Below are 24324 nucleotides of genomic sequence, written 5' to 3' on the forward strand. Positions count from 1 at the left end.
CTGCCATGCAAATTGAGAGATCGATTGCCTCGTTGACCTTGAAGCTTTCCTCTTCGCAAGTGTACACGGTATAGACGTTGCCTCGGACGGTTAAGACGCCCATCTTGGTTGGCATCTTGAGGACCAAGTATGAGTTGTGCGGGACTGCCATGAACTTGGTGAGTGAGGGATGGCCTAGAATTGTGTGCTAAGTCCCATCGAAATCGGCAACCACGAAGTTGACGAACTCCATGCGGAAGTCGTCTGGCGTTCCGAACTAGACAGGCAGCGTTATCTGGCCGAGGGGTACTGAACTTTGACCTGGTAAGACGCCCCAGAACTGGGCGTCATATGACTTCAACTGCGCCGGTGTTAGCTTGAGAGCAGGCAAGCTGTTGTGGACAAGGATATCAATGGAGCTGCCTCTGTCGACGAGCACGCGCTCGAACCTGACGTTGTTGATGCATGTGTCCAGGATCAGAGGAAAGCACGCTGGTTGTGGGGTGGCGGCCTACTGGTCCTGCCTGTTGAAGGAGATCTCTCGGTGCGACCAGGGAGGGAATTTAGGGTCGGCGATCAGGCCATCGGTGCTGTCCACATTAACGCAAGCCCTTTTCAAGAGCTTTCTTTCCCGTTTTAACTCGATGGAGACTTTTCCTCCAAAGATGGAGTGTACCACGTCGGTGGGACTGACATATTGATGTAGTGGGTCCCTATCCTGGTCGTCGTCTTCGTCTTCCTGACCATGTCTATCCTGCTTCCCGTTTTTCTTGGTGGTATCCCCCTGGGCGGCCCGTTGTGTGTAGTTACTTTTGAGGACACGACATTCTTCCATCGTATGGTTAGACTTGGGATGGAGTTGGCATGGACCTTTTAGTGTCTTGTTGTAGTCTTCCTGGTAGTCCCGTCGTCCATTGGGACATTTGACTATGTTCACCTCATGATCGTTGTCGCGAGGTCGCTTGCCTCTGAAATCGTCGCGGTTGTCGCGACGCCTGTCCCAACCTTCTCAGTGGTCACGGTTATCGTTGCAGGGTGGATTTCGGTTATCAAAATGACCACGACTATCGTCTCGTCAAGGAGGCTGCTCGGCTCCTCTCATGTCTTCGCGGATGAGCTTTTCTACGTTGTCGGCATCGGCGTAATTTTTGGCTGTGGCGAGGAGTTCAGCGACCATGGTCGGCCTTTTGCGTAGTAGCTTGCTTTGTAAAGCTTCGTGGAAGCGTAGGCCCTTGATGAAGGCCGATATAGCCTCGTCGTGAGAAATCTTCGGAATCTTGAGGCGCATATCCGAGAAGCGTCGGATGTAATCGCGCAAGGGCTCATTCTTCCTGTCCCATATCCTTTCAAGATTTTATTTGTTTCCAGGCTGCTCACACGAAGCAATGAAGTTATCAATGAATGCCTGGCGCAATTCTTCCCAAGAGTCGAATGAGTCCTCGGGTAGACCGAGGAGCCATTGATGGCCAGCTTGATCGAGGACAACTGGGAAGTAGTTTGCCATGACATGTTCGTCCCCTGCGGCTGATCGGACTGCGATCTCGTAAAGGGTGATCCAGTTCTCAAGATTCTCCTTGCTATCGTACTTTTTAAACTTCTAAAGCTTGAAGTTGTGAGGCCATACGACTTGGCGAAGGTGTGAGGAGAACTGTCTCAGGCCGGGGGGCCATGTGCTGCATCGTACTCAATGCGTCGCACATTGTCATGTACTACGCGCTCCGTGATGCGCCTATTGATGCGTTCGCGGACATCCTTAGGAGGGATGTTGTGTCGCAAGTCCTGGTCTTGGTTTACCTCCTGACCACATCCGCGTCTCTGCTCGCGGTAACTGCCAGTGTCCCGACCACGGTTGTCGCGTCTAGTGTCCTTCCTGCGATCGTTGGCGGGAGAGCGACTATGATGGCGCCCGCTGGGTCACGGTGAAGTCCGACTGTGGTGAGTCTAGTCAGAAGAAACCTCTGTGTAGGAGACGGCTTGGACTCTTTTGAGCAAAGTAGCGGTCTGCCCCATTGCGGCGATCAGATGTGCTCGTATATTGGATCGGATGCCCTGGTACTCTGGAGTATCGGGGAGTCAATCCAAGTTTGCCATTGCAATGGCCACGTTGGCGCTTGGCGTCTTGTAGACTTGCTGATTCCCGACCATGTCGAAAGCATCGCTGAGGTTGTGTGGTGCGAGCTGCCGCTCCTCATCCGCTCGCCGCTGATCGCGATCGTCGTTGCGCTGCTCGCGTTGTTGTCTTTGCTCGTCGGTTTCGCCATCGACAACTGGCTCGTCATTGCTGACGTTGAAAATCAGATCTCCTCGCCGAGGTGGAAAGATTGGGAAACGGGAAAAACCCGGGGGGTAAAGTGGTAGATCCAGGTCGTAGTCTTCGTCCTCTGGGTGTAAAACCTCGGTAGGGACAGATCCTGTGCTAGAGTTTGTACTAGTGGCCTTATCGTATGGTAGAACTCGGATGGATACCATGTTGACGAAGTGGCGAGCTCGTTGGTGAGTTTGTCCTAGCGACAATCCCATCTTCCCGAATAGAGAATCTGTATGCCTCAAAAACTGATCGGCCACGTTGCTCAGACCGTGAGGGAAGTTCTATGTTGGGGGGCTAGCTTGAATTTGACAGTCCGTCCCGCGGTGGTCGATGTTATCGTCAGGGACGATTCCAATCGTTCGTGCGCGGAGACACGAGTTGGTCGACGGGAATCGAAAAAATTTGATGCTGCCGCCAGATCGGGCTTGTGCGAAATTGATTCCACCTGGTTGGAGGCTTCGAGAAGTTTGAGGTCGGCACGATCGAGGGCTTGAAGAAGATCTGAGTTGTCGACTCGCTTTGCCCTGTAGCAAGGGAGCGGAGGTCGGGTCCTTGGGGTTGGCGTGATCGAAGTCGACGCTTCTGCTGTCCCAGATTGGATCTAGGTTTCTCCCAAAGTCGTGGTCGTAAGGCCGCCACCACGAGTTGTCCAAGTGATCTGCCCGACGGTGAACGTGAGACCTTCAGCCACGGCCTCGGAAGCTGGAACGATGACCATCTTGTTCATCGGGAGAGCTGTACGCACACCCCCTACCTAGCGCGCCACTGTCGACGAAAGCTAGTCGGAAGTCTACCTTGGGGTATACCCACGGTAGTAGTTTATCGGCAGACAGGTGCGCAAGCTACGAACTCGATGGTGACGCAAGACACAGACAAGGTTTTTATCCAGGTTCGGCCGCGGTGTGGGCGTAATACCTACGTCTTGCATCTTATTGTATTTATCGTAGATTGTGTTGAGTTGAGATGATCTCTCCTAGTGGGGTCCCTCGCCTCTCTTTATATAGTCCAGAGGGCAGGGTTACACATCTAGAAACTAATCCTAGTCGGTTACAATTGCCATAGATAGTGCGACATCAATTCCTAAACTAACTGACTAGAATACTACTTGATCTCCACATCTTGTTTCCTTGCGTGAAACTCTGAGCAGTTGGATCAAGCTTCGAACTATCTCGTGATGGGCCAAGCCTCCTGGCCCAAGTCTAGCCGTAAGGGTATAGGGGTTTATACCCCACATACTCCTAGATGAAGAGGCTCAAGTGGAAGCTTGGTTCGGTCTGTTTGGAGATAGTGCTAATCTTGATGCAAGATAGGTGCACGGTTTGCATGGAACATACCATAAGCTTGGAAACCAATTTGGATGCACCTGAGGAACTCCTTGATGACGTGTGTCATATGGAATCTCGCTTTGGTCTGTTTAGAAACAGTGTTAGTTTCGGTGCAAGATATGTGCATAGTTTGCGCCTAATGCACCATAGTCTAAGAAACCATTTTGGAAGCACTTGTTGGTACTTCGGTGAAGAGGCTCAAGTGGAAGCTCGGTTTGATCTGTTTGGAGATAGTGCTAATCTTGATGCAAGATAGGTGCATGATTTGCAAGGAACATACCATATGCTTAGAAATCAATTTGGACGCACCCAATGGAACTCGTAGCTGACGTGTGTCATATGGAATCTTGCTTCGGTCTGTATAGACATTGTAAGTTTTAGTGCAAGATAGGTGCACAGTTTATGCCTATTGCACCATAGTCTAATAAACCATTTTGGACGCACTATTTGGTACTACTAGGTGAAGAGGCTCAAGTGGAAGCTTGGTTCGGTCAGTTTGGAGATAGTGCTAATCCTTATGCAAGGTGGGTGCATGGTTTGCATTGATTATACCATATGCTTGGAAATCAATTTGGATGCACCTGATGGAACTCCTTGATGACGTGTGTCATATGGAATCTCGCTTCGGTCCATTTGGAGACATTGTTAGTTTCGGTGCAAGATGGGTGCACAGTTTGCACCTAATGCACCATAGTCTAAGAAACCATTTTGGACGCACTTGTTGGTACTACTAGGTGAAGGTGCTCAAGTGGATGCTCGGTTCGGTCTGTTTGGAGACAGTGCTAATCATGTTGCAAGATAGGTGCACGGTTTGCATGGAACATACTAAATGCTTGGAAATCAATCTAGACGCACATGATGGAACTCCTAGATGACGTGTGTCATACGAAATCTTGCTTCGGTCTATTTGGAGACAGTGTTAGTTTTTGTGCAAGATAGTGCTAATCTTGATGCAAGATAGATGCATGGTTTGCATCGAACATACGATATGCTCAGAAATCAATTAGGATGCACCTGATATAACTTCTTGATGAGGTGTGTCATATGGAATCTTGCTTTGGTTCATTTAAACACAATGTTAGTTTTGGTAGAAGATATGTGCACGGTTTACGCCCAATGCACCATAGGCTAAGAAAACATTTTAGACACATCCGATGGTACTCGTAGTTGAAGAGGCTCAAGTGGAGGCTCGATTGGGTCTATTCAGATATAGTGCTAATCTTGATGCAAGATAGTTGCATAGTTTGCATGGAACGTACCATATATTAAGAAATCAATTTGGACGCACCCAATGGAACTCCTAGATGACGTGTGTGATATAGAATCTCGTTTCAGTCTGTTTGGGGACAATGTTAGTTTTGGTGCAAGATAGGTGCATAGTTTGTGCCTAATGCACCATAGTCTAAGAAACCATTTTTTACACACCTATTTGGACTCCTAGATGAAGAGGCTCAAGTGGAAGCTCGGTTCGGTCTGATCGGAGATAGTGCTAATCTTAATGCAAGATAGGTGCACGGTTTGCATTGAACATACCATATGCTTGGAAATCAATTTGGATGCACCCGATGGAACTCCTTGATGACGTGTGTCATATGGAATCTCGCTTTGGTCTGTTTAGAAACAGTGTTAGTTTCGGTGCAAGATATGTGCATGGTTTGTGCCTAATGCACCATAGTCTAAGAAACCATTTTGGAAGCACCTGTTGGTACTTCAGTGAAGAGGCTCAAGTGGAAGCTTGGTTTGATCTGTTTAGAGATAGTGCCAATCTTGATGAAAGATAGGTGCATGATTTGCAAGGAACATACCATATGCTTAGAAATCAATTGGGACGCACCCAATGGAACTCCTAGATGACGTGTGTCATATGGAATCTTTCTTCGGTCCGTTTGTAGACATTGTAAGTTTTGGCGCAAGATAGGTGCACAGTTTGCGCCTAATGCACCATAGACTAATAAACCATTTTGGACGCACTATTTGGTACCCCTGGGTGAAGAGGCTCAAGTGGAAGCTTGGTTCGGTCAGTTTGGAGATAGTGCTAATCCTTTTGCAAGGTAGGTGCATGGTTTGCATTGAACATACCATATGATTGGAAATCAATTTGGATGCACCCGATTGAACTCCTTGGTGACGTTTGTCATATGGAATCTCGCTTCGGTCCATTTGGAGACATTGTTAGTTTTGGTGCAAGATAGGTGCACAGTTTGCACCTAATGCACCATAGTCTAAGAAACCATTTTGGACGCACTTGTTGGTACTCCTAGGTGAAGGGGCTCAAGTGGATATTCGGTTCAGTCTGTTTAGAGATATTGCTAATCTTGATGCAAGATAGGTGCACGGTTTGCATGGAACATACCAAATGCTTGGAAATCAATCTGGACACACATGATGGAACTCCTAGATGTCGTGTGTCATACGAAATCTTGCTTTGGTCTGTATGGAGACAGTGTTAGTTTTGGTGCAAGATAGTGCTAATCTTGATGAAAGATAGATGCACGGTTTGCATGGAACATACGATATGCTGAGAAATCAATTAGGACGCACCTGATATAACTCCTTGATGATGTGTGTCATATGGAATCTTGCTTTGGTTTGTTTAGAGACAGTGTTAGTTTTTTAGAAGATATGTGCACGGTTTACGCCTAATGCACCATAGGCTAAGAAACCATTTTAGACACATCCGATGGTACTCATAGTTGAAGAGGCTCAAGTGGAATCTCGCTTTGGTCTGTTTAGAAATAGTGTTAGTTTTGGTGCAAGATATGTGCATGGTTTGTGCCTAATGCACCATAGTCTAAGAAACCATTTTGGAAGCACCTGCTGGTACTTCAGTGAAGAGGCTCAAGTGGAAGCTTGGTTTGATCTGTTTGGAGATAGTGCTAATCTTGATGCAAGATAGATGCATAGTTTTCAAGGAACATACCATATGCTTAGAAATCAATTTGGACGCACCCAATGGATCTCCTAGATGACGTGTGTCATATGTAATCTTGCTTTGGTCCGTTTGTAGACATTGTAAGTTTTAGTGCAAGATAGGTACACAGTTTGCGCCTAATGCACCATAGTCTCAGAAACCATTTTGGACGCACTATTTGGTACTCCTGGGTGAAGAGGCTCAAGTGGAAGCTTGGTTCGGTCAGTTTGGAGATAGTGCTAATCCTTATGCAATGTAGGTGCATGGTTTGTATTGTACATACCATATGCTTGGAAATCAATTTGGATGCACCTGATTGAACTCCTTACTGACGTGTGTCATATGGAATCTCGATTCGGTCCATTTGGAGACATTGTTAGTTTCGGTAGAAGATAGGTGCACAGTTTGCACCTAATGCACCATAGTCTAAGAAACCATTTTGGACGCACTTGTTGGTACTCCTAGGTGAAGGGGCTCAAGTGGATTCTGTTCAGTCTGTTTGGAGATAGTGCTAATCTTGATGCAAGATAGGTGCACGGTTTGCATGGAACATACTAAATGCTTGGAAATCAATCTGGACGCACATGATGGAACTCCTAGATGTCGTGTGTCATACGAAATCTTGCTTCGGTCTGTTTGGAAATAGTGTTAGTTTTCGTGCAAGATAGTGCTAATCTTGATGCAAGATAGATGCACGGTTTGCATGGAACATAAGATATGCTGAGAAATCAATTAGGACGCACCTGATATAACTCCTTGATGATGTGTGTCATATGGAATCTTGCTTTGGTTTGTTTAGAGACAGTGTTAGTTTTTGTAGAAGATATGTGCACGGTTTACGCCTAATGCACCATATGCTAAGAAACCATTTTAGACACATCCGATGGTACTCATAGTTGAAGAGGCTCAAGTGGAGGCTCGATTTGGTCTGTTCAGATATAGTGCTAATCTTGATGCAAGATAGTTGCACATTTTGCATGGAACGTATCATATGTTAAGAAATCAATTTGGACGCTCCCAATGGAACTCCTAGATGATGTGTGTCATATGGAATCTCGCTTCGGTCTATTTGGAGACAATGTTAGTTTGAGTGCAAGATAGTGTATAGTTTGTGCCTAATGCACCATAGTCTAAGAAACCATTTTTGACACACCTATTTGTACTGCTAGATGAAGAGGCTCAATTGGAAGCTCAGTTCGGTCTGTTTGGAGATAGTGCTAATCTTGATGCAAGAAAGGTGCACGGTTTGCATAGAACATACCATATGCTTGGAAATCAATTTGGATACACTCGATGGAACTCCTTGACGACGTGTGTCAAATGGACTCTCGCTATGGTCTGTTTAGAAATAGTGTTAGTTTTGGTGTAATATAAGTGCATGGTTTGTGTCTAATGCACCATCGTCTAAGAAACCATTTTGGAAGCACCTGTAGGTACTTCGGTGAAGAGGCTCAAGTGGTAGCACGGTTTGATCTGTTTTGAGATAGTGCTAATCTTGATGCAAGACAGGTGCATGATTTGCAAGCAACATACCATATGCTTAGAAATCAATTTGGACGCACCCAATGGAACTCCTAGATGACGTGTGTCATATGGAATCTTGCTTCGGTCCGTTTGTAGACATTGTAAGTTTTAGTGCAAGATAGGCGCACAGTTTGCGCCTAATGCACCATAGTCTAAGAAACCATTTTGGACGCACTATTTGGTACTCCTGGGTGAAGAGGCTCAAGTGGAAGCTTGGTTCGGCCAGTTTGGGGATAGTGCTAATCCTTATGCAAGGTAGGTGCATGGTTTGCATTGAACATACCATATGCTTGTAAATCAAATTGGATGCACCCGATGGAACTCCTTGATGACGTGTGTCATATGGAATCTCGCTTCGGTCCATTTGCAGACATTGTTAGTTTTGGTGCAAGATAGGTGCACAGTTTGCACCTAATGCACCATAGTCTAAGAAACCATTTTGGACGCACTTGTCGGTACTCCTAGGTGAAGGGGCTCAAGTGGATGCTCGGTTCGGTCTGTTTGGAGATAGTGCTAATCTTGATTCAAGATAGGTACACGGTTTGCATGGAACATACCAAATACTTGTAAATCAATCTAGACGCACATGATGGAACTCTTAGATGACGTGTGTCATACGAAATCTTGCTTCGGTCTGTTTGGAGACAGTGTTAGTTTTGGTGCAAGATATGTGCTAGGTTTGCACATAATGCAGCATAGGCTAAGAAACCATTTTGGAGACAACCGGTGGTACTCCTAGGTAAAAGGCTCAAGTGAAAGCTCGGTTTGGTCTATTTGGAGATAGTGCTAATCGTGATGCAAGATAGATGCACGGTCTACATGGAACGTACCATATGCTTAGAAATTAATTTGGACACACCTGACATAACTCCTTGATGACGTGTGTCATATGGAATCTCGCTTTGGTGTGCTTAGAGACAGTATTAGCTTCGGTGTAAGATATATGCACGGTTTGCGCCAAATGCACCATAGTCTAAGAAACCATTTTGGAAGCACCTGTTGGTGCTCTTCGGTAAAGAGGCTCAAGTGGAGGCTCGATTCAGTCTGTTTAGAGATAGTGCTAATCTTGATGCAAGATAGGTGCAAGATTTGAATGGAACATACCATATGCTCAAAAATCAATTTGGACGCACCAGATGGAACTCCTAGGTGACATGTGTCATATGGAATCTCACTTCGATCCATTTAGAGACAGTGTAAGTTTTGATGCAATATAGGTGCCCCGTTTGGACCTAATGCACCATAGGATAAGAAACCATTTTGGACGCACCCGATGGTACTCCTAGGTCAAGGGGCTCAAGTGAAAGCTCGGTCTGGTCTATTTTGAGATAGTGCTAATCTTGATGCAGGATAGATGCACGGTTTGCATGGAACATACGATATGCTCAAAAATCAATTAGGACGCACCTGATATAACTCCTTGATGATGTGTCATATGGAATCTTGCTTCGGTTCGTTTAGAGACAGTGTTAGTTTTGGTAGAAGATATTTGCACGGTTTACGCCTAATGCACCATAGGCTAAGAAACCATGTTAGACGCACCCGATGGTACTCGTAGTTGAAGAGGCTCAAGTGGAGGCTCGATTTGGTCTGTTCGGATATAGTGCTAATCTTGATGCAAGATAGTTGCGTAGTTTGCATGGAACGTAGCATATGTTAAGAAATCAATTTGGACGCTCCCACTGGAACTCCTAGATGACGTGTGTCATATGGAATCCCACTTCGGTCTGTTTGGAGACAATGTTAGTTTCAGTGCAAAATAGGTGCATAGTTTGTGCCTAATGCACCATAGTCTAAGAAACCATTTTTGACGCACCTGTTTGTACTCCTAGATGAAAAGGCTCAAGTGGAAGCTCGGTTCGGTCTGTTTGGAGATAGTGCTAATCTTGATGCAAGATAGGTGCACGGCTTGCATAGAACATACCATATGCTTGGAAATCAATTTTGATGCACTCGATGGAACTCCTTGACGACGTGTGTCAAATGGAATCTCGCTATGGTCTGTTTAGAAACAGTGTTAGTTTCGGTGCAAGATATGTGCATGGTATGTGCCTAATGCACCATAGTCTAAGAAACCATTTTGGAAGCACCTGTAGGTACCTCGGTGATGAGGCTCAAGTGGAAGCACGGTTTGATCTGTTTGGAGATAGTGCTAATCTTGATGCAAGACAGGTGCATGATTTGCAAGGAACATAAGATATCCTTAGAAATCAATTTGGACGCACCCAGTGGAACTCCTAGATGACGTGTGTCATATGGAATCTTGCTTCGGTGCGTTTGTAGACATTGTAAGTTTTAGAGCAAGATAGGTGCGCAGTTTGCGCCTAATGCACCATAGTCTAAGAAACCATTTTGGACGCACTATTTGGTACTCCTGGGTGAAGAGGCTCAAGTGGAAGCTTGGTTCGGTCAGTTTGGAGATAGTGCTAATCCTTATGCAAGGTAGGTGCATGGTTTGCATTGAACATACCATATGCTTGTAAATCAATTTAGATGCACCCGATGGAACTCCTTGATGACGTGTGTCATATGGAATCTCGCTTCGGTCCATTTGGAGACATTGTTAGTTTTGGTGCAAGATAGGTGCACAGTTTGCACCTAATGCACCATAGTCTAAGAAACCATTTTGGACGAACTTGTCGGTACTCCTAGGTGAAGAGGCTCAAGTGGATGCTCGGTTCGGTCTGTTTGGAGATAGTGCTAATCTTGATTCAAGATAGCTACACGGTTTGCACGGAACATACTAAATACTTGTAAATCAATCTAGACGCACATGATGGAACTCCTAGATGACGTGTGTCATACGAAATCTTGCTTCGGTCTGTTTGGGTGTAACACCCTAAAATTTACTCCTTTTGAAATATAGATAAAATTATTTAATTTTATATTTTTGTGCTCATAAAAATATAGGAAAAATAATATTTTTTTATTAAATTAAAATTTATCATAAGGCTTAGCAATATTATTATGCATACATGCTGGTGCATATGTTTTGATGTGATGCTTGTTGCTCCTTTATGTGTTGAGTGAGCAAAGTTTTTAAAATGCGTTTAGTAGATCGATCTTCCTTGGTCAGTACATCTTTATCCTTATCTACAACCAAATTCCTTGTTTCTAAGCTCAAGTTTTAATTAGAAGCTTCCAAAAATCTTTTCTTTGTTATCCAAATCACTTCTTTTAGTTTCTCTTTCATCAAGCAAACTCTACAAACTTTGTAGGAATTTTCCAGCTTCCGTTCTCACTTTTCTGTGAGCATAATCTAATTTTTAGATGCTCCAAATTATCTCATCATAAGCTCTAAATATTTTAATTGGGTTCCCCATGTTCTATAATATATCTGATAATTTTTCCTGAATTTTTGGAGCTTTCGATGTAATATTCGTGGCTTAAATATCAATTCTGGACTTTCTAGAAATGTTTTATTTATGAAATAAATTAACTACGAAAATAATTATTCCAAACTCTAATCTATCTCAATCCAAACCTTTTGGTTCTTTGATTAATGGATCAAGGTATATACTATTCTCGCATTGATCCAAATTGTACCTATTGTTTTGTTTCTAGGCCCATATATTTTGCTTGGACGAGAGGACATATACAGATCAAGAGCCACCCATCAATTCTATTTTACTTTCCAATCTTTCTGCGATATATGGCGTGCAAGCCAAGGACTCCATATCCATCCCGTGATGCCAAACTATAGATAGCAATCTCTGCTTCATGTATCCAACCCTAAAAAAAATCTGAGTTCAATCTATCAAGGATTAAGGCGCAGCCCTACTGCTCTCTCGTCGCCTCCATCTGCCATGCTAAAAACTACGTGTTGATCCTTGCCTTGAGCCACGCTTGCTGAAGCTACGGATTCGATCGAGCACCACCATGATGAGAAAGATCAAGTCGTTGCCTTCCAGTTCATCTTCGGCAGAGAAGGCCATACGTCGTTTCGATTGTTGTAGCTCCTTGTTGGCATCAAGAATGTACGAGCCTTCGAGGAGAGTACATGTCTTCTTCGTGTTCAGAAGAGCCTGGTAACATTGTCGATCTCCTCCTGAGTCATGTCTCTTTTTTTCCTACCTCTGTTTTTTTTATGATCTAGTATCGCGTGCTGCAGGAGCCATGGCTGCTACACATCCCATCATAGTTTCGCCATCTGCAAGTCGCCGAGTCTGTTGCTTGGAGTTGCCGGCCGTTGTGGAACCACTGATACAGGCGCACGACCACGTGCATGATCTTCATGTCCAGCCATGCAGGATCATCAACGACGCTGCCTATTATTCGTAGTTGTTCGATGTGAGCATCTCCATGCCTTGCTCTCTATTAATTACACCATGTCGTGACTTTTGCGCTAGAATCTGGCCGATACAATCTACATGCTAGCAGTAATGTTTAACCTGTCTCATGACATGTGTTTATCATTAAGATATATAATAATATTAGCTTGATTATTTTGTATGAAACTAGTTTGTAATAAAAGCAACATATGTTTAAACCTGGTGTGAAATAAATATATTAATTTGATTAATTATTCACAAAAATGTAGATATAAATTATATTTTATTTAGATTAAAAACACATCATAGAAATTCAGTTAGATACTTTTACATGTTTATTTCTTTTACAATTTAAATCTTTCCGTAGTCGTTTCTTATTTCAATTAGAGTGCTTTTTACGTCTGAGTGCTCGTAGCGATGCGTAAATTAGTTTTCAAATCTTTTTATCGTTTGGTGTACTGTTCTAATTATAGTCTTCTTTGCTTGATGTATGTTTGGTCTCGATTTCTTGTGTGTTGCTATTCGATGGTTGAGTTTAGACGGAGAGCAATACCTCAGTAATCAAGATCAGAGTCTTTGGCAACAAGTAAGACCAGCAGAACCCAAAAAGGATCGGCAAGAGCAATTGGATCAAGGCAAGTATAGCATTTGGGTTTTAATTCTGTGACCATGATCCTGTGACTAGATTAATGTTAAAGTAATAAATGATAAAAATGACTTTTTAGCCACTTGATGATTTATCTGTAAGTGATAACCAGGACAACAGTGCAACCATGAGGGCTATAATGGCTCTGGCTTTAGCTCAGTATGAAGACCTTTTTTTAGAGGTTACCCGAAAGGGCGGAGGGGCTGAACCGTTTTGGGTATGGTGCGAGCCCCTGTCCTTAAGTGTATAGGCTGCGCGTCATTGTGCCATTTGGAAGAGGGGTATCTATATCTGCGCGCAAAGGAAACATTGCGGCTCTAACATGTTAGACGAACTTTTGAAAGGCTTCATAGTGATCCCTGCCGACCTTCCTTGGTAGTGGGTTAAGAGGCTGATCACCTCGGGCGAAAGGGTAAATCATGACTCATGGGTAAAGATGTACAACCTCTACAGAGTGTTAAAACTGGTATACTAGCCGTGCTCACAGTCAAGAGCGGCCTTGGGGATTCTTACACCAACGATGATGATTCTTGTTGTGTTAAAATTCTCATTATTTATTGTTTAATACTCTACATTATTTATGTCACATTGATCATGAGATTGTGGGATCTATACAATCCAGTTGCTATACTTGTGGAGTTCGACATGGACTCACTCTTGCTATTTCCCCCAAACCTCAGGAGAAGTTTAGGCTTGTGATCAACCAGTCAGTTGGATCCTGTAGAGAGAAGTTAATACCCGAAGTTGGAGTTGTCTATCCGTTGTTTGCTATTAAAGGTTATCTCTTTTATACTAAGTATGTTATATATTTTTTTCATTGTCTTTTGTCCTTGAAATCGGGTATTACATTGGAGACAGTGTTAGTTTTGGTGCAAGATATGTGCTAGGTTTGCACATAATGCAGCATAGGCTAAGAAACCATTTTGGACACACCCGATGGTACTCCTAGGTAAAAGGCTCAAGTGAAAGCTCGGTTTGGTCTATTTGGAGATAGTGCTAATCGTGATGCAAGATAGATGCACGGTCTGCATGGAACGTACCATATGCTTAGAAATTAATTTGGACACACTCGATAGAACTCCTTGATGACGTGTGTCATATGGAATCTCGCTTTGGTGTGCTTAGAGACAGTATTAGCTTCGGTGCAAGATATATGCACGGTTTGCACCAAATGCACCAAAGTCTAAGAAACCATTTTGGAAGCACCTATTGGTACTCTTAGGTGAAGAGGCTCAAGTGGAGGCTCGATTCGGTCTGTTTAGAGATAGTGCTAATCTTGATGCAAGATAGGTGCAAGATTTGCATGGAACATACCATATGTTCAGAAATCAATTTGGACGCACCAAATGGAACTCCTAGGTGACATGTGTCATATGGAATCTCACTTCGGTCCATTTAGAGACAGTGTAAGTTTTGATGCAAGATAGGTGCCCTGTTTGGACCTAATGCACCATAGGATAAGAAACCATTTTGGACGCACCCGATGGTACTCCTAGGTCAAGGGGCTCAAGTGAAAGCTTGGTTTGGTCTGTTTTGAGATAGTGCTAGTCTTGATGCAAGATAGATGCATGGTTTGCATGGAACATACGATATGCTCAAAAATCAATTAGGACGCACCTGATATAACTCCTTGATGATGTGTCATATGGAATCTTGCTTCGGTTCGTTTAGAGACAGTGTTAGTTTTGGTAGAAGATACGTGCACGGTTTACGCCTAATGCGCCATAGGCTAAGAAACCATATTAGATGCACCCGATGGTACTCGTAGTTGAAGAGGCTCAAGTGGAGGCTCGATTTAGTCTGTTCGGATATAGTGCTAATCTTGATGCAAGATAGTTGCATAGTTTGCATGGAACGTACCATATGTTAAGAAATCAATTTGGATGCTCCCAATGGAACTCCTAGATGACGTGTGTCATATGGAATCTCGCTTCGGTCAGTTTGGAGACAATGTTAGTTTCAGTGCAAGATAGGTGCATAGTTTGTGCCTAATGCACCATAGTCTAAGAAACCATTTTTGACGCACCTGTTTGTACTCCTAGATGAAGAGGCTCAAGTGGAAGCTCGGTTCGGTCTGTTTGGAGATAGTGCTAATCTTGATGCAAGATAGGTGCACGGTTTGCATAGAACATACCATATGCTTGGAAATCAATTTGGATGCACTCGATGGAACTCCTTGACGACGTGTGTCAAATGGAATCTCGCTATGGTCTGTTTAGAAACAGTGTTAGTTTCGGTGCAAGATATGTGCAAGGTTCGTGCCAAATGCACCATAGTCTACGAAACCATTTTGGAAGCACCTGTAGGTACTTCGGTGAAGAGGCTCAAGTGGAAGCACGGTTTGATCTGTTTTGAGATAGTGCTAATCTTGATGCAAGACAGGTGCATGATTTGCAAGCAACATAAGATATGCTTAGAAATCAATTTGGACGCACCCAATGGAACTCCTAGATGACGTGTGTCATATGGAATCTTGCTTCGGTCCGTTTGTAGACATTGTAAGTTTTAGAGCAAGATAGGTGCACAATTTGCGCCTAATGCACCATAGTCTAAGAAACCATTTTGGACGCACTATTTGGTACTCAAGGATGAAGAGGCTCAAGTGGAAGCTTGGTTCGGTCAGTTTGGAGATAGTGCTAATCCTTATGCAAGGTAGGTGCATGGTTTGCATTGAACATACCATATGCTTGTAAATCAATTTGGATGCACCCGATGGAACTCCTTGATGACGTGTGTCATATGGAATCTCGCTTCGGTCCATTTGGAGACATTGTTAGTTTTGGTGCAAGATAGGTGCATAGTTTGCACCTAATGCACCATAGTCTAAGAAACCATTTTGGACGCACTTGTCGGTACTCCTAGGTGAAGAGGCTCAAGTGGATGCTCGTTTCGGTCTGTTTGGAGACAGTGCTAATCTTGATTCAAGATAGGTACATGGTTTGCATGGAACATACCAAATAGTTGTAAATCAATCTAGACGCAGATGATGGAACTCCTAGATGACGTGTGTCATACGAAATCTTGCTTCGGTCTATTTGGAGACAGTGATAGTTTTGGTGCAAGATATGTGCTAGGTTTGCACATAATGCAGCATAGGCTAAGAAACGATTTTGGACACACCCGATGGTACTCCTAGGTAAAAGGCTCAAGTGAAAGCTCGGTTTGGTCTATTTGGAGATAGTGCTAATCGTGTTGCAAGATAGATGCACGGTCTACATGGAACGTACCATATGCTTAGAAATTATTTTGGACACACTCGATAGAACTCCTTGATGATGTCTGTCGTATGGAATCTCGTTTTGGTGTGCTTAGAGACAGTATTAGCTTTGGTGCAAGATATATGCACGGTTTGCGCCAAATGCACCAAAGTCTAAGAAACCATTTTGGAAGCACCTGTTGGTACTCTTAGGTGAAGAGGCTCAATTGGAGTCTCGATTCGGTCTGTTTAGAGATAGTGCTAATCTTGATGCAAGATAGGTGCAAGATTTGCATGGAACATACCATATGCTCAGAAATCAATTTGGACGCACCAGATGGAACTCCTAGGTGACATGTCTCATATGGAATGTCACTTCGGTCCGTTTAGAGACAGTGTAAGTTTTGATGCAAGATAGGTGCCCCGTTTGGACCTAATGCACCATAGGATAAGAAACCATTTTGGACACACCCGATGGTACTCCTATGACAAGGGGCTCAAGTGAAAACTCGGTTTGGTCTGTTTTGAGATAGTGCAAATCTTGATGCAAGATAGATGCACGGTTTGCATGGAACATACCAAATGCTTGGAAATCAATGTGGACGCATATGATGGAACTCCTAGATGACGTGTGTCATACGAAATCTTGCTTCGGTCTATTTGGAGATAGTGTTAGTTTCGGTGCAAGATAGGTGCAAGGTTTGCACATAATGCAGCATAAGCTAAGAAACCATTTTGGACGCACCCGATGGTACTCCTAGGTAAAAGGCTCAAGTGAAATCTCGGTGTTGACGGTCCTTAAGTATCAAATTTAATTATCAAGTAAACAAAGAATAGGGTCCAAATGAAATCAACATCCAGACTTAGGGTTTTATCTTACAGAATTCCACGAGTTTTGGTGTTTGTCTATTTCTGCAGGGGGTTATCTGGAAATACGGAAGAAAGGCCAACACGTTGGGATTACATAGAGATATCAACGAGCCGCGCAATTATCTTACATCTAGAATGTCACGGAACCGTCCAAATTATAAGAGCACAAGTACAAAAACAATCACCGAAGTGATCAATTTATCATACTTGAGCCCATATAACTCCGGTAGTCCAACAAAATCACGAGGGATTTCAAACCAACCAACATACAAGCCAAGATCGTAGTGATTCAACATAACAAGTCACACGTTACATACATTTCGCAAGTAGTTCAAATAGAATCGGAGTTCGATAAGGTTATTACAACTCAAGTTTACAAATAGCGGAAGCAAAGTAATTTGAAACCAATATCACTTTTATTTCAAATACATGCCAGTACCATGGTCCATTCCAACAAAAGCATCATAGATGAGGTAAGTAGGAAGGATCATGCCCATGATCTTACTCCTTCCCTATAGCAGGAGTCATCCAAATCTTGCAGTAGCTATGATACATCACAACCTGCAACAAGTGGGAATAAACCCTGAGTACGAGAATGTACTCAGCTAGACTTACCCGTCATAAACCAGAAATAAATGACACCAAGGAGTATGCAAGGCTGATATATAAGTGGAGTTTGTTGGACGACATTTTGCATAAAAAGCTTAAGTATAAATAGTTAAACCTTTCTTATTTAGCATCCATTTAATTCTCATTAACCTATTAACTAGATTAGCACCTGTACTAAGCAATCACTTGATTAATATCAATCAATAATAACCATATCAGGTTTATCAAGGCCGTGATCATCATCATCATCTTAGAACCATTAAGTTATTTAGTGAATGCTAACTTTGCCGCTGCTCTGTCAAGTTCTCACTATCTGGGAGAGACGGCGATTCGAATCGATTCCTATCCAGCTGGAGGGTTATTCCTAACACTCACCCATGCTTCCCCCGTCGGAGAGCAAGTGGGTCACCTTTGGTACGACTCAGGAATCGCGGTTCCGATCAGCGCCGCACTCCTAGGGCTACCACTCTGCCAGAGAGGTCAGGAATTTTAACTCACCTGCCTTTGGACTTACGCCAATGGTCCCCCGCACACCGCACTTCCTCCGGTAGTGCGCACTTTATACTCACCGGCCTTCCGGCCTGAGTCATATTACTCGGCTTCGCGGTCGGAACGAGTTATCCGGCCAACTAAGTGTCAGGCATGCGTTCAACATGACAAGAGGACGTACAACAGTCGGTCCTTAATCGACACAGACGGGGATAGATCCACACCCGAGACCTCCATGCCTTGTTATGTCACTATCATCATCCCGCCCGGTCTCCTTTCATATTATTAACACATGGTTCTTTTCCACGATTCCACGATAGCAAATATAGCCAACCGTGATCTGGAATCCACCTATATCCTGCAGGTGACAGGAAATCACCTGGCTTCTACCGAGCTAAGCATGGCTAAGCATAGACGCGATCCTGACTAATTAGGATTCAGGTTATATATATACTGGACAAGGAAAGGTATATATGCAGCAAGGGTTTCATCCAACTCCTATACTTAATGCAACAATACATATATAACATATATATACTCATTCACTTTCAAAAAGTAGGAGGCTTATAATGCTCCGGGGCTTGCCTGGAATGTGACACCGAGTCAGATTAGTTAGCTTGCTCCGTCTTGACGACATCTAAGGTGACAACACTTGTGTAGTCCTTCCATCATCTCGATAGGTCCACCATCACGTCCTTCACGTGGTTCATCTAGCGTACCTAAATGAGATGCAAGATGCAAGTGCATGAACATTTAGAAGTGCAATAGACAAAGCATCACACACAAGAAGCATGGCAAGAGCATGGTTACACTTAAACACACTTAAGCACATCTCATTGCTCAACTTAATGATTACACAACCAACATGCTGAGCCAACAAGGAATGCAACACTAAACATATTAGACATGGCATACATGTTTCACCAGGTATCAGGTATATTAACTTGGCCATTACCAAAGACGTGAGTCATACATAGCAATATACCAAGCAACAGCAATACAAGGAATCTGCCATTTTTAGGACTGTTAACAGCAGCTGAGAAAATAAATCATAACTGGAGTTACACAACTCCAAAAGACTTGAATTAAAACATTATGGAAAGCTTAAGAAATTATCTACATTTGATATTTAGACATCAAAGCATGATTCTCAACTTAAGCTGGTCGAAATTATAAAGTTCCAGAATCTGTCCCTGACAAACAGAGAGCAGCCATTTCTGGAATCAAATTTTGAACAGACATAACTCACAAACCACAAGGCCAAATACTACCAAATTCTAACATCAGCTAGATAGGTGAATTATGTACAACTTTTCTATAAACAAGATTCCCAGAAAACACCATTTACATATTGTAATCCAAACAGTTCCACAAACTGTCCAGAAACAACAATTGCAAACAATTAATTATTAACTTATGTTTCAAACATGCATTTTCACAAAACCATTGTTACAAACAGTTTGCACATATCTAAAGAACACTAGAAAACATAGTGGTCATTATCAAATAAATATATTTAATGCATTTCTTAATTTATTTGGATAATAAGGTGAATTAAATAACATATAACAAAGTTGCCTAGTAAATTCCACCAAAATTACAGTAGCTTCTACATACTATCCATAGTCTAATGTCCAAATTTCATTGCATTTGAATAAGCATAGCAACATCTATGAAAAAGATAAATTGCTATTGCAATTAACCATGTGACAGCCAGATAAATGCATAAATAATATTTTCTTCAAACATATGATCATATTATATATTAACATGATACAAAAATATCATAGAAATATACTGGAACAACATTTTCCATTTTTATATTTTTATTTACAATTATAAACCATTTATCAAGCCCCATGCAAGTTAAATCAATAACTCAACCACACTGCAACCAAAAATCATGAAACTTTTACCATGCATCAAGCATCACAAGAATAGCATGCCACAAAAGTTTCACTTCAATTGGATCTACACAGTAACAGTTATAAAAAAGACAAACTCAACTAGTATTAAAAACCTAGCTGCATAAATCATTTTCTACAGCTAAAACTTTAAACTAAAACATGGCATATTATAGGTCTACTACATAGAGAATTTCATATGGATTCCAAAAAGTCCACATTTGCAATTTTACGACTTTTCTATGATTTTATATTGATTTTCAAAGTTCCAGCGTTTCTTCAAAACAAATAGATCCTTGGAGTACTATTCATCTGAGTCTATGACAGTGCAGAAAACCCCTGGCTTTAGTAGAATTCAACCCCGAGGTCCTTGGTCGCGAGGAAAACAGAGGAGCTCGCCGGAGCTTCTTGTTCCGGCCGGTCGGAGCCTCGTCGGCGGCGATGGAGGGGTGGGGAAGCATCAGGACACTGAGCCGCACCCGTAGGTGGCCACGGCTCGGCCAAAGGTGGCCCGTGGCTCCCTGGCCACGCACACATGTCGACGGCGACGGCGGCGGCGGCGGTCAGTGGTGGTGGCACTCCGGCGGTCTTCCACCTCGACCGAGGGGCGCTAGTTGTAGTGGAGGAAGAGGCAGAGGCGGTGGTGGTGCTGGCTGAGCGTGGGAGCGCTTGGATGAGAAGGAACAGCGGCGGCCATGGAGCTCCAGGAGCTCAGCCATGGCCATGGCCGACATGCTCCCGTCCCTGCGGTGGAGAGCGAAGGAAGGCACGAGGAAGTGGATGGGGATGTCCGCCAGCGACCCAGCAGTCCAAAACATGACGAGGAGAGGGCAGGGGCGCGTGGCATGGAGGTGGGACGTGCTGCCCTTGCATGACGACCACGTCGGCATTCTGTCGAACACGTGGCGCGCACCGGAGTACACAGAGTGGGACGCGAATTTGGACCCTTTCTGGGCCGAATTTGGACATGGGCCAAAAACAAAGTTTGCCAAGCTCGGCCTGCTCTCCAACTTTGATTAAGAGTGCAAAGCCATTAGAGTAACAGATTAAGAGATAACATGATGTCAATCCTTGAGTGTCAATGAATTGATAATGATTAGCAAAACTCGAAATTGATGACCAAAACAAAGTCACACTGGTGTCATCTTTTGGTATGCTCTTGCCCACAATATTTACTCCAACTTTTATTAAGGGGTCAACTCAAGTTGTTTAACAAAATTTGAAGAACGCGGAATGCCAACGTCATGAACTGCAATCCCAGACTTAGAAATTCGAAGTGCTGGAAATTATAGCAGATTCAATCTTGTGACCATTATTTGACATGCTTAGCTGATGATTCAGATATGAGGCCTTAAACAAAGTTTGTAGAATATGAACTGAGCTACAACTTTTGTTAAAGTCTCAGAGACTCTTTCAGCTTGGTTAGGAACCTACAAAGCTCCCAATTAGGACACCCGAAACTGAAACACAGATGACTTAGCCAAATTTCTGAGATCCAAAACAGCACTGCATTGAATCTTGTGAGCTTAATTTGACTGGGATAGCTACCAAACTAGCTCTTGACCATTAAATATAGTTTGTTCTACAGAAGCAAAACTGCAACTTTTATTTAAGGTCAAACCTCATAACTGGTACGAAAGTCAAACTTTCACTTTGGTCAAAGTAGCAACTTGATAAAGCTCAAACTAGGGCTTTAGACCAAATAAAGCATTTTCTTGGCACAAGCTCAATATGAACGCTTCATGACTTTTGTTGTAGAGTTCATCTAGAGTAATTTGATCAAGATTGCAAGGTTAGGTTAGTAACCCAAGGTTTCTTTCACTTAATAAGGTCATTCCAACAAGCATGTAACTTATCCTTTCATTTGACCTTTTGGATCCAAACTTCTTGAAACTTTTTGAGTGATCACCTAGGTAGAGATGGAGATGATACACATGAAAGAAGCAACATCAACACCCACAAGCTTCATTTTGTAAGATCATCAAGCATTCACTTGTCACAACATCAAAGTATGTTTCATACTATCATATATGAACAAATGATGCTTATGCTCATGAAATGTAAGTGCCAAAACGCAAGATAAACACCAGGGGTGTTACATAGAAGACTCCAGAAGCCACGGGAACGAAGCGGAGGTCGAACGGGGCCTGGCCCTGGGCGCCCGCCTAGGTGACCAGGGCGCCTGCCCACCTACTGAGTCCAATCAGGACCCTCTTTCGGGATCAATCTCCACCGACCTAAAGGATCAAGGATAACCGTTCAATCAATGTCGGTTTGAAACAATTTTGGAAGATACCATATGCAAGATATGTGCATGGTTTGCGCCAAATGCACCAAAGTCTAAGAAACAATTTTGGAAGCACCTGTTGGTACTCCTAGATGAAGATTCTCAAGTGGAGGCTCGGTTCGGTCTATTTAGAGATAGTCCTAATCTTGATGCAAGATAGGTGCACGGTTTGCATGGAACATACCATATGCTCAGAAATCAATTTGGACACACCAGATGGAACTCATAGATGACGTGTGTCATATGGAATCTCACTTCGGTCCGTTTAGAGATAGTGTTAGTTTCGGTGCAAGATAGGTGCACGGTTTGCACCTAATGCACCATAGGATAAGAAACCATTTTAGACGCACCCGATGGTACTCCTAGGTCAAGGGGCTCAAGTCAAAGCTCGGTTTGATCTGTTTGGAGATAGTGCTTATCTTGATGCAAGATAGATACACGGTTTGCATGGAACATATGATATGCTCAGAAATCAATTAGGACGCACCTAATATAACTCCTTGATGATGTGTGTCATATGAAATATTGCTTTGGTTCGTTTAGAAACAGTGTTAGTTTCGGTGCAAGATATGTGCACGGTTTGCGCCTAATGCACCATACTCTAAGAAACCATTTTGGACGTACTTGTTGGTAATCCTAGGTGAAGGGGCTCAAGTGGATGCTCGGTTCGGTCTGTTTGGAGATAGTACTAATCTTGATGCAAGATAGGTGCACAGTTTGCATGGAACGTACCATATGCTCATAAATCAATTTGGACGCACCATAAAGAAGTCCTAGATGACATGTGTCATATGGAATCTCACCTCGGTCCGTTTAGAGATAGTGTTAGTTTCGATGCAAGTTAGGTGCATGGTTTGCACCTAATGCACCATAGGATAAGAAATCATTTTGGACGCACCCGATGGTACTCCTAGGTCAAGGGGCTCAAGAGAAAGCTCGGTTTGGTCTGTTTGGAGATAGTGCTAATCTTGATGTAAGATAGATACACGGTTTGCATGGAACATATGATATGCTCAGAAATCAATTAGGACGCACCTAATATAACTCCTTGATGATGTGTGTCATATGGAATCTTGCTTCGGTTCGTTTAGAGACAGTGTTAGTTTTGGTAGAAGATATGTGCACGGTTTGCGCCTAATGCACCATAGGCTAAGAAACCATTTTAGACGCACCCGATGGTACTCGTAGTTGAAGAGGCTCAAGTGGAGGCTCGATTTGGTCTGTTCGGATATAGTACTAATCTTGATACAAGATAGTTGCACAGTTTGCATGGAACGTACCATATGTGAAGAAATCAATTTGGATGCACCCAATGGAACTCCTAGACGACGTGTACCATATGGAATCTCGCTTCGGTCTGTTTGGAGACAATGTTAGTTTCGGTGGAAGATAGGTTCATGGTTTGTGCCTAATGCACCATAGTCTAAGAAACCATTTTTGACGCACCTGTTTGTACTCCTAGATGATGAGGCTCAAGTGCAAGCTCGGTTCGGTCTGTTTGGGATAGTGCTAATCTTGATGCAATATAGGTGCACGGTTTGCATGGAACATGCCATATGCTTGGAAATCAATTTGGATGCACCCGATGGAACTCCTTGATGACGTGTGTCATATGGAATCTCGCTTTGCTCTGTTTAGAAATAGTGTTAGTTTCGGTGCAAGATATGTGCACGGTTTGCGCCTAATGCACCATAGTCTAAGAATCCATTTTGGAAGCACCTGTTGGTACTTCAGTGAAGAGGCTCAACTGGAGGCTCGGTTTGATCTGTTCGGAGATAGTGCTAATCTTGATGCAAGATAGGTGCATGATTTGCAAGGAACATACCATATGCCTAGAAATCAATTTGGACGCACCCAATGGAACTCCTAGATGATGTGTGTCATAAGAAATCTTGCTTCGGTCCGTTTGTAGACATTATAAGTTTTAGTGCAGGATGGGTGCATAGTTTACGCCTAATGCACCATAGTCTAAGAAACCATTTTAGACGCACTATTTGGTACTCCT

The sequence above is a fragment of the Sorghum bicolor genome, chromosome 3, assembly GCF_000003195.3.
Source record: "Sorghum bicolor cultivar BTx623 chromosome 3, Sorghum_bicolor_NCBIv3, whole genome shotgun sequence".
Classification (NCBI taxonomy): domain Eukaryota; kingdom Viridiplantae; phylum Streptophyta; class Magnoliopsida; order Poales; family Poaceae; genus Sorghum; species Sorghum bicolor.